We start from the raw sequence: 17,405 nt of genomic DNA on the forward strand, positions 1-17,405 counted from the left end.
CTCCCGTGTGGCTGGTCCACTGGGGGGATTTACTTAAACTGGAGCGCTCAGAATCTGGTGCAGCTGTGCATGGTAGCCAATCAGCTTCTAACTTCAGCTTGTTCAATTAAGTTTTGGCAAAAAAACTGAACTGGAACTGGATTGGTTTCTATGCAGAGTTGCACCAGATTTTGCACTCTCCAGCCTTAGTAAATAAACCCCATGGGTCACCCAATCACAGGCTTGTAGTCAGTAATATAGCTTTGCTTCTAGGTAATAGTGATGAATGATTTGTGGGTAAATAAGAGTTTTAATAATGTCATTATATGGGCTACAGTGGGTATAAAAAAGAATCCCCCCCCCCCCCCCCCCTTTAAAATAATAAAATGTTGTTGCTTTGTAGCCTGAAATGAAGACAGACATAATTTTTGTTTTATCCAGCTGTATTTTCTCTGTGTTATATCTTTCACTTGGATGTTATAAGTTGCACTAACATGTCAGGAAAAATAAATTCAAAAACAGTATCACTGAGTTTGAAAAAGGATCCCCCCCATGTCAGTATTTTGTTGAACCAGCTTTTGCTTGAATTACAGCCTTTACTATGTTGGGATAGGTCTCTGGTAACTTTGCACATCTAGACTTTAGTTGCCCACTCTTCTTTGCAGAACTGCTCAAGGTCAGTTACATTTGATGGTGACTGTTTGTGGACTGCAGTCATTCCACAGATTTTCAATAGGGTTTAAGTCTGGGCTCTGACTAAGCCATGCAAGGATATTTACTTTTCTCCTTCAACCACTGTGTAGTATTTTTTTTCTGTGTGCTTTGGGTCATTGTCATGTTAGAAAGTAAACCTTCTTCCCATTGACAACTTTCTGGCAGAGGGCGGCAGATTTTCCTCAAGAGTTTGATGGTATTTTGTAGACATGTGCAGAGTAAAATATTTCGTTTCGGAATTTCGTTTTCGTCTGAAAACTTAATTTATTTAGTTACTCCCGAAATTCGTTTTTATTTATTTCATTTTTCGTTCAAAAATTGCATTCGTCCGAAAATCCACATGAATCACGGTCGAATCTGTCTTTGAAGGCTTATGGTGTCTGTCGAATGTATAAAGAAGATTCGACGGAGCTAGTATATAGCATACTTTAGAACCCTATTAAAGTCTATGGGACTCCAACGTTCAAAATCTAAAGTGCTCATTTTAAAGGCTAATTTGCAAGTTACTGTCCTAAAAAGTGTTTGGGGACCTGGGTCCTGCCCCAGGGGACACGGATCAATGCAAAAAAAAGTTTTAAAAACGGCCGTTTTTTCGGGAGCAGTGATTTTAATAATGATTAAAGTGAAACAATAAAAGTGTAATATTCCTTTAAATTTCGTAGGGGGGGGTTGTCTATAGTATGCCTGTGAAGGGGCGCATGTTTCCCGTGCTTAGAATTGTCCCTGCACAAAGTGTCATTTATGCAGGAAAAAAAGTCCTTTAAAATCACTCGCAGCTATAATGAATTGTCGGCTCCCGTAATACAGAGAACACTCATTGAAAGTCATTGATAAAAAAATAAATAAATAAATAAAAAAAAAAGCGTGGGGGTCCCCCAAATTCAATTACCAGGCCCTTCAGGTCTGGTATGGATATTAAGGGGAACCCTGCCTCAAATTTAAGAAAAAATTTGACGTGGGGTTCCCCCTAAATATCCATAACCAGACCCTTCAGGTCTGGTATGGATATTAAGGGGAACCCCGCGTCAAATTTAAAAAAAAATTGACGTGGGGTTCCCCCTAAAAATCCATACCAGACCCTTTATCCGAGCACGCAACCTGGCAGGCCGCAGGAAAAGAGGGGGGGACGAGAGAGCGGCCCCCCCTCCCTCCTGAACCGTACCAGGCCACATGCCCTCAACATTGGGAGGATGCTTTGGGGGTCTGTGACCCCTCAAAGCACCTTGTCCCCATGTTGATGAGGACAAGGGCCTCATCCCCACAACCCTGGCCGGTGGTTGTGGAGGTCTGCGGGCGGGGGGCTTATCAGAATCTGGAAGCCCCCTTTAACAAGGGGACCCCCAGATCCCGCCCCCCCCCCTGTTTGAAATGGTAAGGGGGTACAAAAGTACCCCTACCATTTCACAAAGAAAGTGTAAAAAATGTTTAAATAAAACAAACACACTTTTGAAAAATTCCTTTATTAAAAATAAAAAAATAAAAAAAAGATTCCAGCGGCGGTAATCCACTCTTGCTATCCATCGACGGACGGTCATATCTCCAGCGATGTCTCATGTCATCCAGCGCAGCGCAGCATCCTTCTTCTGTCTCCGTGGAGGAGACACTACAGACATTCCGGCGGCTGACGTTTGTTATATACGGAGGGCGGGGCCACCCGTCACCTGACCCCGCCCCCCTCTGACGCAAGGGGAAACCCGGGGTTCCCCGTGACGTAGGGGTGACCCCGCCCCCCTCTGATGTAACGGAAACCTGCCTGTGTTACATCAGAGGGGTGCGGGTCACCCCTACGTCACGGGGAACCCCGGGTTTCCCCTTGCGTCAGAGGGGGGCGGGGTCAGGTGACGGGTGGCCCCGCCCTCCGTATATAACAAACGTCAGCCGCCGGAATGCCTGTAGTGTCTCCTCCACGGAGACAGAAGAAGGATGCTGCGCTGCGCTGGATGATATTAGACATCGCTGGAGATATGACCGTCCGTCGATGGATAGCAAGAGTGGATTACCGCCGCTGGAATCTTTTTTTTATTTTTTTATTTTTAATAAAGGAATTTTTCAAAAGTGTGTTTGTTTTATTTAAACATTTTTTACACTTTCTTTGTGAAATGGTAGGGGTACTTTTGTACCCCCTTACCATTTCAAACAGGGGGGGGGCCGGGATCTGGGGGTCCCCTTGTTAAAGGGGGCTTCCAGATTCTGATAAGCCCCCCGCCCGCAGACCTCCACAACCACCGGCCAGGGTTGTGGGGATGAGGCCCTTGTCTTCATCAACATGGGGACAAGGTGCTTTGAGGGGTCACAGACCCCCAAAGCATCCTCCCAATGTTGAGGGCATGTGGCCTGGTACGGTTCAGGAGGGAGGGGGGGCCGCTCTCTCGTCCCCCCCTCTTTTCCTGCGGCCTGCCAGGTTGCGTGCTCGGATAAAGGGTCTGGTATGGATTTTTAGGGGGAACCCCACGTCAATTTTTTTTTAAATTTGACGCGGGGTTCCCCTTAATATCCATACCAGACCTGAAGGGTCTGGTTATGGATATTTAGGGGGAACCCCACGTCAAATTTTTTCTTAAATTTGAGGCAGGGTTCCCCTTAATATCCATACCAGACCTGAAGGGCCTGGTAATTGAATTTGGGGGACCCCCACGCTTTTTTTTTTATTTATTTATTTATTTTTTTATCAATGACTTTCAATGAGTGTTCTCTGTATTACGGGAGCCGACAATTCATTATAGCTGCGAGTGATTTTAAAGGACTTTTTTTCCTGCATAAATGACACTTTGTGCAGGGACAATTCTAAGCACGGGAAACATGCGCCCCTTCACAGGCATACTATAGACAACCCCCCCCTACGAAATTTAAAGGAATATTACACTTTTATTGTTTCACTTTAATCATTATTAAAATCACTGCTCCCGAAAAAACGGCCGTTTTTAAAACTTTTTTTTGCATTGATACATGTCCCCTGGGGCAGGACCCGGGTCCCCAAACACTTTTTAGGACAGTATCTTGCAGAATCTTTTCTCTCTGTCAAATCTTTTTTCTCTGTCGAATATTTTCTCTATATAATCTTGGACTAATAGAGGTAAGGTTAGGCACATTCGAACACAGGTTCTATAGACACGTTGTCAGAGTCACGTCGAATCTCCTATTCTATATCGAACTGTTGTAACAATGAAAACGAAAATAAAGCATTTATTTATGTCGGATCTTTCGTTTTTCGGATTTTGTGCTTTCGTTATCGTTTGGCAAAACGAAAACGAAAATAGCTGAAATTCGGACGAAAATGCATTCGGACGAAAACGAATGCACATGTCTAGTACCGTATATACTCGAGTATAGGCCGACCCGAATATAAGCCGAGGTCCCCAATTTACCCCCAAAAAACTGGAAAAAATTATTGACTCGTGTATAAGCCGAGGGTGAGACATGCCTGTCCATCCCTGTGTGTCCGTCCATCCCTGTGGGTCCATCCATCCCTGTGTGTGTCCATGCATCCGTGTGTGTGTGTGTGTGTCCATGCATCCGTGTGTGTGTGTGTGTGTCCATGCATCCGTGTGTGTGTGTGTCCATGCATCCGTGTGTGTGTGTGTGTGTGTGTGTCCATGCATCCGTGTGTGTGTGTGTGTGTGTGTGTGTGTCCATGCATCCGTGTGTGTGTGTGTGTGTGTGTGTGTCCATGCATCCGTGTGTGTGTGTGTGTCCATCCATCCCTGTGTGTGTGTGTGTGTGTGTGTGTGCATGCATCCGTGTGTGTGTGTGTGCTTTTTCCCACCTTAGTTTGATTGGTTCATTAATATATCAAAATTGCCCTAAGGAATTAGAAACAACTGTCAAATAGGCTACTAAGGAATAAACCAGTAACACCAGTAATAGAAAGGTTTTACATTGCTGTTGTTACAAAAGCACTATAATAAGCATATGTGTATGTATATTATTTGCTAAACATTGTTTGATCATCATAAACACCAGTCAGAGGAAGTAGCCATTGAAGTAATGGGTTCCATATGGTACAAACTGAAAGAAAAATGGAATAGGGCACATGCATTGATTTCTTCATTTCCAGGAGAGGCACAGTAAAGACACAGTAGAGCCTACCTGTGTCCGTCCAGCCTGTGTCCGTCCCGGCCTGCGTCCCGTCCCGGCCTGCGTCCCGGCCCGGCCTGCGTCCCGGCCCGGCCTGCGTCCCGGCCCGTCCCGGCCCGTCCCGAGCCGAGCCTCCGTCCTTCAGCTCTTCGTCGGTGGCCATTCTAGGATTCAAAAGCCGCGCCTCCGTCGGTGATAGGCGGAACACTCAATTTCCCACTGACTGCTGGGAAATTGAGTGTTCCGCCTATCGGATGTCCGTGATAGGCGGAACACTCAATTTCCCAGCAGTCAGTGGTCCGCCTATCATGGACGTCCGCTCATCTTCATACTACGGACGAGGATGAGAGGATGTCCGTGATAGGCGGAACACAGACTGCTGGGAAATTCAGTGTTCCGCCTATCACAGGCGAAGGCGGAGAGGGAGGCGCGGCCTTTGAATCCTAGAATGGCCGCTGTCTGTCTGCTCGACACGCTGATCGGGCAGACAGACAGCGATGACTCGAGTATAAGCCGAGGGGGGCACTTTCAGCCTCAAAAAAGAGGCTGAAAATCTCGGCTTATACTCGAGTATATACGGTATTTTGCCCCATCAATTTTCCTTCTATCCTGACAAGTGCTCCAGTCCCTGCTGCAGAGAAACACCCCCATAACAGGATATTAGTACTAATATCACTGAAAAGTATATCACTGAAAAATATTCAGCACTGATCCCAGCGCTCAAGACAGATTGTCAAATTATAAGCTGCTATCATAAACAAAATCATACAACGTATAAATATATAGTATAGATTGTTCCTTAATCCTTCATAATGTGAAATATACTATATAGTATATTTCACATTATGAAGGATTAAGGAACGATCTATACTATATATATATATATATATATTTATACATGTTTTGGGTTACAGAGGTAGTCTAGGGCTAAAATTATTACTCTTGCTCTACCGATCATTGTGATACCTCACATGTGTGGTTTGAACACCGTTTCCATATGTGGACGCTACTCACGTATGTGTTCGCTTCTGCATGCGAGCTCGGCGGGACAGGGCACGTTTAAAAAAAAATTCGTTTCCTATTTATGCCCCCTATCCCGATAAAAGTGATCTCGTGGCGAATCCACTTTTATCTTGTAGCCGACCACTGCCAAACAAGCTAGCTGCTGCCATAACAACGATATCCGTCCCCAAAATAGGGATGTACATCGGCGTGCGGCAAGTGTTTAAAGTAGAAAGTGTACATATTCGCCAGCACACCATAGGATCAACAATTACCATCCAAAGGTTTCTTTTATTGAGAGAGATCACATAACGTCACATAACAGAGATAAGTGCAACGTTTCGGAGCCGCAAAGGGCCCCTTTGTCAGGCATGTGTAGGGGCCCTGCGTGGCTCCAAAATGTTGCACTTATCTCTGTGATGTGATCTCTCTCAATAAAAGAAACCTTTGGATGGTAATTGTTGATCCATGGTGTGCTGGCGAAGAGCAGAGAGCTGTGACTGACAGTCTACAGCTCTCGGACTCTGAAAACCAAGCGATTGGCGGTGTTCGATCACTTAGTTCTCAGTGTTGAGTTTACAAGTCATTTTTAGGAGGTGATCCTTTTTCCAACTTAGGGATTCTGTTTTTGAGTTTCTTTTATTTTTATGACATGTTGGCGTTATATCTTTCACTTGGAGTAAAAACAGCTTGGTAAAACAAGAACCACGTCTCTTCATTTCAGGCTGCAAAGCAATAAAATGTGATTATTTTAAAGAGGGGTGATTCTTTTCAATACCCACTGTATGTCTAGTAGCTACACACACAGCATTTTAATGGTATTCAACACCAGAAGTAAGAATTTACCAACAGTGTATCTGATTGTGGATCTACAGTGGCATAAAAGTATGTGAACCCCTTGGCATTACATGGTTTTCTGCAGTAATCTGCCATAAACATGTGATCTGATCCCTATTCTAAGGTTTCATGTGCACAGGACATTTTTACATCCTCTCCTGAACGATTTAACTTGACAGATAGTAACCCACGCTTGAAACGTCTGTTTTGCTGCGTTTACTTGCCGCGTTTTGCTGCGTTTGCGTTTAAAATATTTTTAATTTTTTTCAAAATAGCCAAAAATGAAAAACGCCTGTAAACGAAATGCGGCTAAACGTGAGTTACCACGTTTAGAACCGTTTGGCGCTTGAAATGCCTCTAAACTCAGCTTCTGAACCAATTTTTTGCCCTCCAAAAAAAAAAAAAAAAGACTAAACTTAACTGCCAAGAAACGACTGTAAATGACCCTGTGTACATGGACAGATAAGATAACATAGGAGAGTTCAGGACCAGTTGAAAAAAATGCTCCTAAATGTCCGTTTAACAGCAGCAGTGTAAATGAAGCCCAAAGCCCCTTTCACACTTGTGCGATTCTGCGGCCACAATTTCAGGGCATGCCTGTGTAAGTCGCATCAAAGCCGGACCAAAGTAGTGCAGGGACTACTTTGGAGTTGGCACGACTTGAAGTCTTACTAATATGAATGGTTGTCATTGGATATCATGGGGAACAACTTGTCATCATGCGACTTTGCAGTCCCAAGTCGCAGGACAAATCGTACAAGTGTGAAAGGGGCCTTAGTCACACTCAGAATTCTAGACACACATACACACAATCCCTGGATTTCATAAAGACTGGCGCAGAGTGATTGCTTTCCTTTGCAGAGCTGCACCAGATTTTGCACTCTCTGGTTTAAGTAAATCAACCAGTCAGGAGAAAACAGGTGTGCTTTGAATCCATCAGTGTCTATACCCAAAATATTATTGAAGTGTAACACTGCATGGACACCAGTAAAAAACTGGCACTTTTCTCCTGCCAGTAAATGCCAGTGGCAGGAAAAGTTTGGCAGTAAAAAAATATGGCTGTGACGCTCGGCTCGGAATTGCGCATGCACAGTTCTGGTCTGGTGCCGGCCGAGAAAATCTGAGTGCCTGCTATCGTGTGTTCGGGCGCCGCCGATGGGTCAGGGGGAGAGGTGTGATGTTGTGGTGCAAGGGAGCCAGATGGAGCCGGGTGTGAGGGTCTGCGGGAGCAAGTCCAGTCGGCAGTTGGACTGTCAGTGCTGTTTGGACTGGGGTGACCTACCTGACATGGAGAGAGACGGTCACTGTGACTCAGGAGGGAACATGTCGGGGAGGTGTCATCATCATCTGTGTTGCTGCACACTGCTGTCAGTGTCACTGTGAGAATCAATTTCATGTGTGTGTGTGCCTACCCATTCTAATTTCTTGCCCTCCTGAGTCCTGTCCCTATGATACCTACTTACTATATTGAAAATAAAAAAGGAAATATGTTTTTTGCCTTAATAATTTGCTATAATTATATTGCTAATTGCACATTGTACTTGTTTGTAGCCCATATACTAAAATTTGCACTTAAAACTGTAATTTTGTAACATTTGGAAAAGCCAGTAAAAACTTGGCTGTGCCAGTAAATTTTAGGTGTCATGTCACTAAATTTCAATCTGGTAGGTTGGCAAGATTGATGGACACTGCCACTTGGGACAAAAATAGTAAACGGGGAACCAGCAAAGGAAGACTGACATAATAAAGTGCTGCATGTACAGCTCAGTTTACATTCCTGCCAGGGTGTAGGGATGTCCATGTACACGCTGCCAGGGTGTAGGGATGTCCATGTACATGCTGCCAGGGTGTAGGGATGTCCATGTACATGCTACCAGGGTGTAGGAATGTCTGGGGGGAGAACAAGTCAGCAATGGATCTCATGGGTGTCCCATCATTGCAACGAAGGTGAGTACTCGTGTCTTTTATCTGCTTTATGGAGGGGGCACAGCTTAACTGCCCGTTTTTACTACCCCCCCCAACCACAAGTGTAAACAAGCTCTTAAAGTTTTCACTCATCTTTCCTGTGAAAATCTGAAAAAAGGAAACTTGTTTGTGTAAATGGGGCAACACAGGCAGCACTTATTTCTGACACGTTATTAAATGCGGTCCAGGAATGGAGAAACGGATGGGCTCTGACTGTCTGCCAGAGGAAACATTATCAGATTCTGGGTAACCGGCACAGGTCAGGGTTACATCTACCACCACAAGGCTGCTGGGTTCTGCCTAGACAATGCAGCCATAAAATAGATTATGATTGATTTTCTTTAGGCCATAAACATTTACTAAAACAGGCAATAAAGACACAGCTAAAAGCCTTCAAGGTGAATCAATCCCCCGAGCAGCCAATCTATCATATGTCTACCACACTAACATGTAGTATGGAAGGTCTGCACAAGGGCGCCCCCTGTTGCCCTGATCTTCATTCAAAATAAAAAAAACGTGTGTGACAATTAATGTAAATTATCTAGTCATGTGGAAAAAACATCTGCAAAAAATCAGTATTCAAAGTGAACAGGGATTTGATTCTCATATGACTGGATAACGGAAGTGAAAATGTACACAATTTTTGTACAAATTCTGGACTCTAGTAAATAACTTTGGGCACAATTTTTTCCCAAACCCAGACCACAGGTGCCCATTCACTGTGCACAGCAATCACCAAAGAATAGGGGTATCCATACACGCAGCCTATTACAGCACATGCTGCACAGCGTGCCAAAGGGAATCAGCCATCATCACATCTCTATCATCTAATCAGAATTCCAACTACACACATCTGTTATAGATTTCCTCCCATTTCTCAGCACAGTAGCAGCAATACACATGGCATCGCCGAGCACCACCTGCAAGTGAAATTACCACCCAGAGAACATACCTTGTGCACACAGCTGAATATAAACTGTGGTCTAATGATGGTGCCAAACAAGCTGACCTAGATTCTGCCAGCACTGAATCACTGTCATAATTCAATGTTGGAGTTATGGTTAAAAATTTACCATCTTGTAGCCCATTACTGCAGATTCGGAATACATCACAGTGATGAAAGGGGCCCCAATCCTCATTGCCCCACAACCTGCGCCACATTTATGAATACCAGGGGCTAATTGTGGAAAAAGGCAAACTGTCTGTATTGTCCATGCATCCAGTGAGATTGTCAGAAAGCAACACAAACAATTCTTGTAGGCACTTTACTGGTTTATTCCTCTGGGCTTTATGTGGTACACAATAAACATTCATTTCCACCTAAAATAATACTATGCAAGTCAAACAATGAATGTTCACAAAGGACAACTGGGCCCGCAGTTAGTGACTGCACCTGTTTTCTGCATCATTATTTATAACATGCAGTCATTTTGTGAAAGAAAAACAGATCAAGTAGTGAGAATCGCAGCCAATAATACAGCACAGCTGCAGGAACTGCCATCCTTCTGGGATTAGATCCATCCCTTCTGTGCTCTCTCACATAATTTATACTATGCATATGTTCTACCAGAACTGGGCCTCGGCCCTAGAGATGAGCAAATTGCTTTGTGTATCGGATAAATCTGGCAAATCTCATCTCTTTTAGGCAAATAAAAAAAATAATTAATTCACCCAAATGTGTATATGTGGAGGTCCGCTCTGTACGCAGCCATGAAATTCATCATCACTGAATGTCTGGATTAGTGACTGCTATTATTCTCTCCACAAATCTGTATGAACATGTTCAGAACAACTGTCATAGTTCCCGAAGATAAAAGAAAAACCCAATCTGCAAACCGATTCACTAATCTCTACCCCGGATATCACAGGACCCCAAACTTCCAGTGTGTTATATTGTCATGCTAAATCTATGATGAGACTGTGATTGCTTTAAAATTTAATCAAAGAAGCTGCATATTCTACAGCTGTTCAGAAACGACAAAATCTCGGAGTATATGGTTCATTTTGGCCAATTTGCTGCAATGTTTAGGCCTCAGGCACACTGGATGTTTTTACAGCATCTGTTTTTGGCTTCAGACGGCTTTTTCTGCAGCCAATAAACTCCCCATCATGTTATCCTATGTGTCCATGCACACATAGGCTGTTAGCAGTTTTCTGGCTGGAAAAAAATCCCCAGAACTAGTGGCTGTGAGAGGAGTTTTTCAGCTGTAAAACAGGTCTAACTCTTGAAAAAAACAGCTTAAAGATGCAAAAAAAACGTGGCTATTTGGCGTTTATCAGCGTTTTTGAGCCATAAGCTTGCATGGGAATCAGTGGCGTAACTAGAACCTCCAGGGCCCCGGTGCAAGAAACCATGGAGGGCCCCCCTGACCTCCAGCCAGGGCTCTTCCCACTGATCCCAGGGGTAGCAGGACCTGGATAGCAGGGGGAACAAATCCCCTCCATTTTCCTCCTGCAGTCACTTAATGCCCATCAGAGAGACAGGAGGAGAAGCAGACTTTTAGTGGCCACAGTAGAAAAATTGAGGGGATTTGTTCCTCTAAATGCCCCCTGCCCCCATCCAGGTGTTCATGGGCAATTGTGACCCCTGTAGTTACGCCCCTGGGATGAGTGGCAGTGGTGGTAGTGGGATTATTGACAGCAGTGGTAGTTGAGGAGGGATAGGATGAGTGGCATCCGTGGTGGGGGATGGGATGAGTGGCAGAGGTGGGGAGGATGGAATCAGTGGCAGCGGTGGTGGTTTGGTGGGGATGGGATCAGTAGTAGCGGTGGTGGTGGGGGAATGGGATGAGTGTCAGTGGTGAGGGGGGGTGGGATCAGTGGCAAAGGGTTGTGGTTGGGGGGTGGGATCAGTGATAGGGGGGTTGAATGGCAGATGTGGAGGTGGGAATGAGATCAGTGGAAAGGGTGATGGTTGGGGGGGTGGAGGGGGATGGAATGGGATGAGTGGCAGTGGTGGTGGGAGGATGGGATCTGTGGTGAGGGTGGTCGTTGGGGGGGTGGGATGGGATGAGTGGTGGGGAGGGGAATGGTATCAGTGGCAAGGATGGTGGTTGCAGGATGGGATCAGTGGCAGCAGCGGTCATGGTGGGGTGGATCAGTGACAGTAGTGGTCATCATGGGGTGGATCAGTGGTTGTGGTGGTTTGGGGGGTATTAGTGGTGGTGGTGGGGGGGACAGGGAATCAGTGGCAGTTGTGGTGGTGTGTGGGGGTATCATTGGCAGTTGTGGTGGTGTGTGGGGGTATCAGTGGCAGTTGTGGTGGTGTGGGGGGTATCGGTGGCAGTTGTGGTGGTGTGTGGGGGTATCAGTGGTGGTGTGGGGGGTATCATGGCAGTGGTGGTGGTGTGTGGGGGGGTATCAGTGGCAGCAGTGGTGGTGTGGGGCTATCAGTGGCAGTAGTGGTGGTGTGGGGGTATCAGTGGCAGCAGTGGAGGGGGTATCAGTGCAGCAGTGGTGGTCCGGGGGGTATCAGTGGCAGCAGTGGGGGTGCGGGGGGTATCAGTGGCAGCAGTGGTGGTCCGGGGGTATCAGTGGCAGCAGTGGTGGTGCGGGGGGTATCAGTGGCAGCAGTGGAGGGGGTATCAGTGGCAGCAGTGGTGGTCCGGGGGGTATCAGTGGCAGCAGTGGTGGTCCGGGGGGTATCAGTGGCAGCAGTGGTGGTGCGGGGGGTATCAGTGGCAGCAGTGGTGGTGCGGGGGGTATCGGTGGCAGTAGTGGTGTGGAGGGGTATCGGTGGCAGTAGTGGTGTGGAGGGGTATCGGTGGCAGTAGTGGTGTGGAGGGGTATCGGTGGCAGTAGTGGTGTGGAGGGGGTATCGGTGGCAGTAGTAGTGTGGAGGGGTATCAGTGGCAGTAGTGGTGTGGAGGGGTATCGGTGGCAGTAGTGGTGTGGAGGGGGTATCGGTGGCAGTAGTGGTGTGGAGGGGGTATCGGGGGCAGTAGTGGTGTGGAGGGGGTATCAGTGGCAGTGTTGTTATTAAGTGATGGTGCCACTCACTTGCAGATCACTTCGTTCCTCCTCCTTGCTCGGTCTTGCTTGGGCGAGCAGAGAGGCTGGGCAGAGCCTGTGAGTGAAGGTGTGGCCGGAGAAGAGAAGATGGGCGGAGACTGTGAGTGTAGGTGTGGCCGGAGAAGAGAAGATGGGCGGGGACTGTGAGTGAAGGTGTGGCCGGAGAAGAGAAGATGGGCGGAGACTGTGAGTGAAGGTGTGGCCGGAGAAGAGAAGATGGGCGGAGACTGTGCGGGCAGAGAGGATGGGCGAAGCGGACGGGGACTGTCCCCGTGGTGCTGGAGCAGAGGATGGGAGGGGAGGATGGGCGGAGCAGCTGGAAAGGGTGGGCGGAGCTTACCGGGACTCCGTGTTAATTACTATCTCCCGGGGCGGCAGCGGGCCCCCCCACAGTGGCGGAACTCAAGGGCCCAGTCGCAAATGCGACTGGTGCGACCGTGATAATTCCGCCACTGATGGGAATATAGCTTTGCTAAAAAAAAAAAAAAAAAAAAAAAAAAAGCTTCAGCTAAAAAAAATGCTGAAAAACGCCAGTGCAAAAACGCTGAAAAGCTGAAAAGCTCACTCTACAGCTAACGTTACTGGCTTTTCTTATAACCTTCAGTGTGCTTGAGGCCTCATGCATTGTTTGTTTTTAAAGCTGCTGTTTTTGGCTTCAGATGTTTTTTTTTTCTACAGTCAATAAACTCCCCAACATGTTATCCTATGTGTCCATGCACACATAGGCTGTTATCAATTGTTTTTGGCAGCGGCATTTTTTGGCTGTAAAAAAATCCCCAAAACTAGTGGGTTCCAAGAGGAGTTTTTCAGCTGTAAAAATGCTCAAACGTCAAAAAATGCAGATAAACGCCAATAAACGCTCAAAAAACGCAGCTCACTGGCTTTTAATGCTTTTGATATCATTGATTTAAAACAAAAAAAAAAAAAGCTTAAAAATGCTATTGAAAAAATGCTGAAAAACTCACTGCAAAGCTGCTGGCGTTTTTAGAATGTTATTATAGCGTCCAGTGCGCATGAGGCCTAAAGCCTCGTACACACGATCAGACTATTGGCCAACAAAGCGTCAGACTTTTGTCTGAAGGATGTGTGCCAGGAACTTGTCTTGCATACAAAGGGTACACAATTGTTGTGCAACAAACACGAACGTAGTGACGTACAATGAGGGGCGCCACCCTTCTGCTAATGTTGTGTTTGGTAAGCATTCATTCTGAGCATGCGTGTTTGTACTTTCAACTTTTGTGTGATGGACTTGTGCACAGACGATAGGAAAATCTAACAACAGACTGCTGTCCGCTGAAAATTTACTAGCCTGCCATCCAACATTAGTCTGATTGAGTGTACGAACGGTCGGATTTTAGTCTGTCATCACACAATTCCCTGCCGAAAATCCGATTGTGTGTACGAGGCTTTAGTCTTTTGCATTAACAGCCATTTCAGGAAGTTTCTCTAAATCTGGTACCCAATTCTAGCAGGTATATGCAATCGGAGAGTAAATCCTCCCCCCCCCCCTCCTAGAAAGTTGTCCATTCACAAAGCACAGCGCAACTGCGCATTGGGAAGCCAGCTGTGAGGCTGAAAGCAAATCACAGCCGACTTCCTATATTAAAGTGTCACTAAACCCAGGACCCTGCATTCACTATATCTGGTCTCCCACAGTACATAGAACATGGAAATGCAATAGTGTTATAGTAAATATAAACTGCTAAATACCTTTATTCATCAGCAGTTAGAGCAGTCTTGTGACTTCTATCAGTGTCTGGTTAAAGCTTGTAGGAGGCGTTTTCATTCTCCCATGATTGTCCTATGAGGCTGCAGGACCCCTGACCCTCTGTCTGGACAGTGCTGATTTGCCCTGTGCTGTTCACATGTACTCTCCCAAGAAAAAAAAATCCCCTCAAGCAATACACACAAAAAACTGTGCAGCTTGCCCCAAGGCTCTGTTCTATCAAGAGATGGTTTGGGGACTGTGGAAGAAGGGGAGGATCAGATAAGACAGGATCAAACAGCTTTTATACACAATGCAGAGGATTAACCCCTTAGGTTCCACAGTGAGCATAACAAGCATGCATACTGAATACATAGAGTGATTTTACTGTTGTGGGTTTATTAACACTTTAAACATGTCAGTGATGGGGGCCCCAAGGCTAGCGAAGAAACGCCCCAGGTGGGGATGGCACTGGATCCTTGGACAGGTAAGTGTCTTTTTTTTTTTCTTAACAGCGGCTACAGTATTTTTATTTATTTATTTTTCTTTTATTTTTAGGTTTTTGTTAAGACTGAGGAACCGCTTTAAAAATGTGACGGAAGCAGACTGCTCTGTCAGTGGGTTATTGACTTTACTCAATAGGTTATGTAGGGATGTTCTTTGTACACAATGATGAATTCAGGGTGGTGTTTGGAGGGATTTTTGTCACACCTCACCATGAAAGGAATCCCCAGTGTTTAAATGTCTTTTCCACCATGATTTACTGACCTCTCTTTCCCAAAACGCACAGAGAATGGAGACTGTTACATTCATTTTGATACATTTTGTCTTATGATCACTCTGTAATTAGTGACTTAAAAATGGCTTTATAGCATGCAATCGTTCTGTGATTGTAGAAGTCAGATTTAAGTACTGAGGTTGTAGAAAACAATACAAATATATTCCCTGGCGTTTAATTCTTGCACCTTCAATCAATGCATATATAACAATGTAATGGTTTCCCACTATAGAAGAATCCCATGTGTACAAATTCTTAGAACTCATGCATACAGGAAGTAAAAAATGCTGCTTCCACGGGTGTCATCGCCCCCCCCCCCCCCCCCCAGCCTCTTAACGCCCCTCTTTGTGGCCATACAAACAAAGGTGTAGACGAGGAGCGTTTAGAGGCTGAAAAACAAAACAAAAAGCAAAACAAAACAAAAAAAATCACTTGAGGAGAGGAGCGTTTGAGCAGAAAAAACTTGAAGCTCCTAAATACCTGCAAACACTGGGTGCATTTAGCATTTGGGAATTCATTCATTCCAATAGCCAGAATAAATAAGTGCCTGACACGCCTGACACACTCAACACATGTGCAAAACATAGCTTTAGGCACGTTTTTGCTTTATTCCTGTCAAGAACAAAGGTGTTCAGAGGAGCTGGGCAAACGCTCAGTGTACATGAGACCTAAGGGAGTCTTTGCTCTGCCCATGGGAACATTGATCCCTCTCCCCCCAGGAAACATGGAATCACCTGTCCTTGCGACTCGCTCCCCCTTATTTCATATGATGGTGGCATTATAATGGGCCAGTGCCATCACAGGAGGAGGGCTAGGAAGAAGTCCACAGCCTTCTGAATGCTCCAAAACCTTGGCTTTACACAGGGGATTTCTTTTTTCTGGTCCCAAGGACCAAATGGAGAGGCACAAGAGCAAAGAAAAGTGAGTATAACCTGCTGGAGAGGGGAGGAATTGTACTGGTAAGAAACCCAAAAAACTAAAATGTAATATATTGCAGCTTACCAATCCTTAAATGTGGTGGCTGCATTCATTTTTTTTCTTCTTTTTTTCTTCCTGGTGATCCAGCCAGTAAGGACTTCCTGTCTAAAGACTATAACATATGGACCAAATCTTGGGCGCCATCAGCCGGTTCAATAGAAACCTGCCGACATTCAACCCGTGTGCACTGCAGCCAGTCCGACAGAAACGGTTAGGCCGGCTTCTACCAAAAGGGTCATGACAGAGAAAAGTTTGTCAAATGGCTCCCGATCAGCGTTCCTAGGCAATGCCCGAGAGCACTGACCAGAGTGTTCTGGCAGGGGGCTGTCCCCATCAGAACACAATAGAACAGCATGGAAGATTGCTGTATCAATATTGCATTGTTAGTACAGTGGCCCCGACCATTACTATCTGTCACTAGTAATGTGTACGAGGCTATAGCCCAGGTTCACACTGATGCGGTGTGGGACACTGTATGTAATTAGCACAGGAATCGCAGCGCATTCCTGTGCAAATTACATGCGTTGTCTCTGGGGTGTGATTTGAGCCATGGATTTGTATGGCTCAAATCGGACTGCATTCCCACCAAAACATTTTATGTCCGCACCATAATCAGATCACATTGGCTTCTGCAAATGAAAGTGCGCTTTGCAAACTGATTTCGAGGTGTATTCAATTTAATATACACTCCACAATCAGTTCGTATAAACGGGTTGCAATTTTGATGCAGTGCAGAATCCGCAGCAAGCTTGCTGTGAATTCACACCGCATTTAGTGTGGTTCGCTGGTTCGAATCCCAACCATGACACTACCTGCCTGGAATTTGCATGTTCTCCCTGTGCGGGTTTCTTCTGGGTACTCCAGTTTCCTCCCATACTCCAAAGACATGCTGGTAGGTTAATTGGATCCTGTCTAAATTGTCCCTAGTATGTATGAATGTGCGTTAGGGACCTTAGATTGTAAGCTCCTTGAGGGTAGGGACTAATGTGAATGTACAATACATATGTAAAGCTCTGCATAAATTGACGGCGCTATATAAGTACCGGAATACCTGAAATAAATAAATAATACACCGACAGTCTGGGTGTCTATACTCTGGATGGAGGAGGAGGAATGGAGACAAATTTGGATAGCAGCATTGATAATCTGGGGAGAGGGTAGCAATAAGACGCACTAGCAAATTTAGTTGGACTTGAATGAAAAAAAAAATGAATAAAGTTGAATTCTAGGGAGCAACTGTTTTTCACCATTTTTTTTTTACTTATTAATTTATTTTAAATAAATTAATAAAAATGTGACCATTGTAAGCACTCCTATATATGCTAAATGGGTTGTCTTAACCCTCTAACTACCCCTTTTGCT

The 17,405-nt window shown here is 45.5% G+C and overlaps 1 protein-coding gene across 8 annotated transcripts in view; it reads right to left on the reverse strand.

Moving 5' to 3' along the window:
- Nucleotides 1–17,405, reverse strand: part of ARHGAP32 (Rho GTPase activating protein 32) — a 445,777-nt gene that overhangs the window by 79,757 nt on the left and 348,615 nt on the right. The window lies entirely within an intron of this gene.

Source organism: Lithobates pipiens, unplaced genomic scaffold (assembly GCF_037356315.1).
Source record: "Lithobates pipiens isolate NorthernLeopardFrog02 unplaced genomic scaffold, aLitPip1_a1.2 Scaffold_27, whole genome shotgun sequence".
Taxonomy (NCBI): Eukaryota; Metazoa; Chordata; class Amphibia; order Anura; family Ranidae; genus Lithobates; species Lithobates pipiens.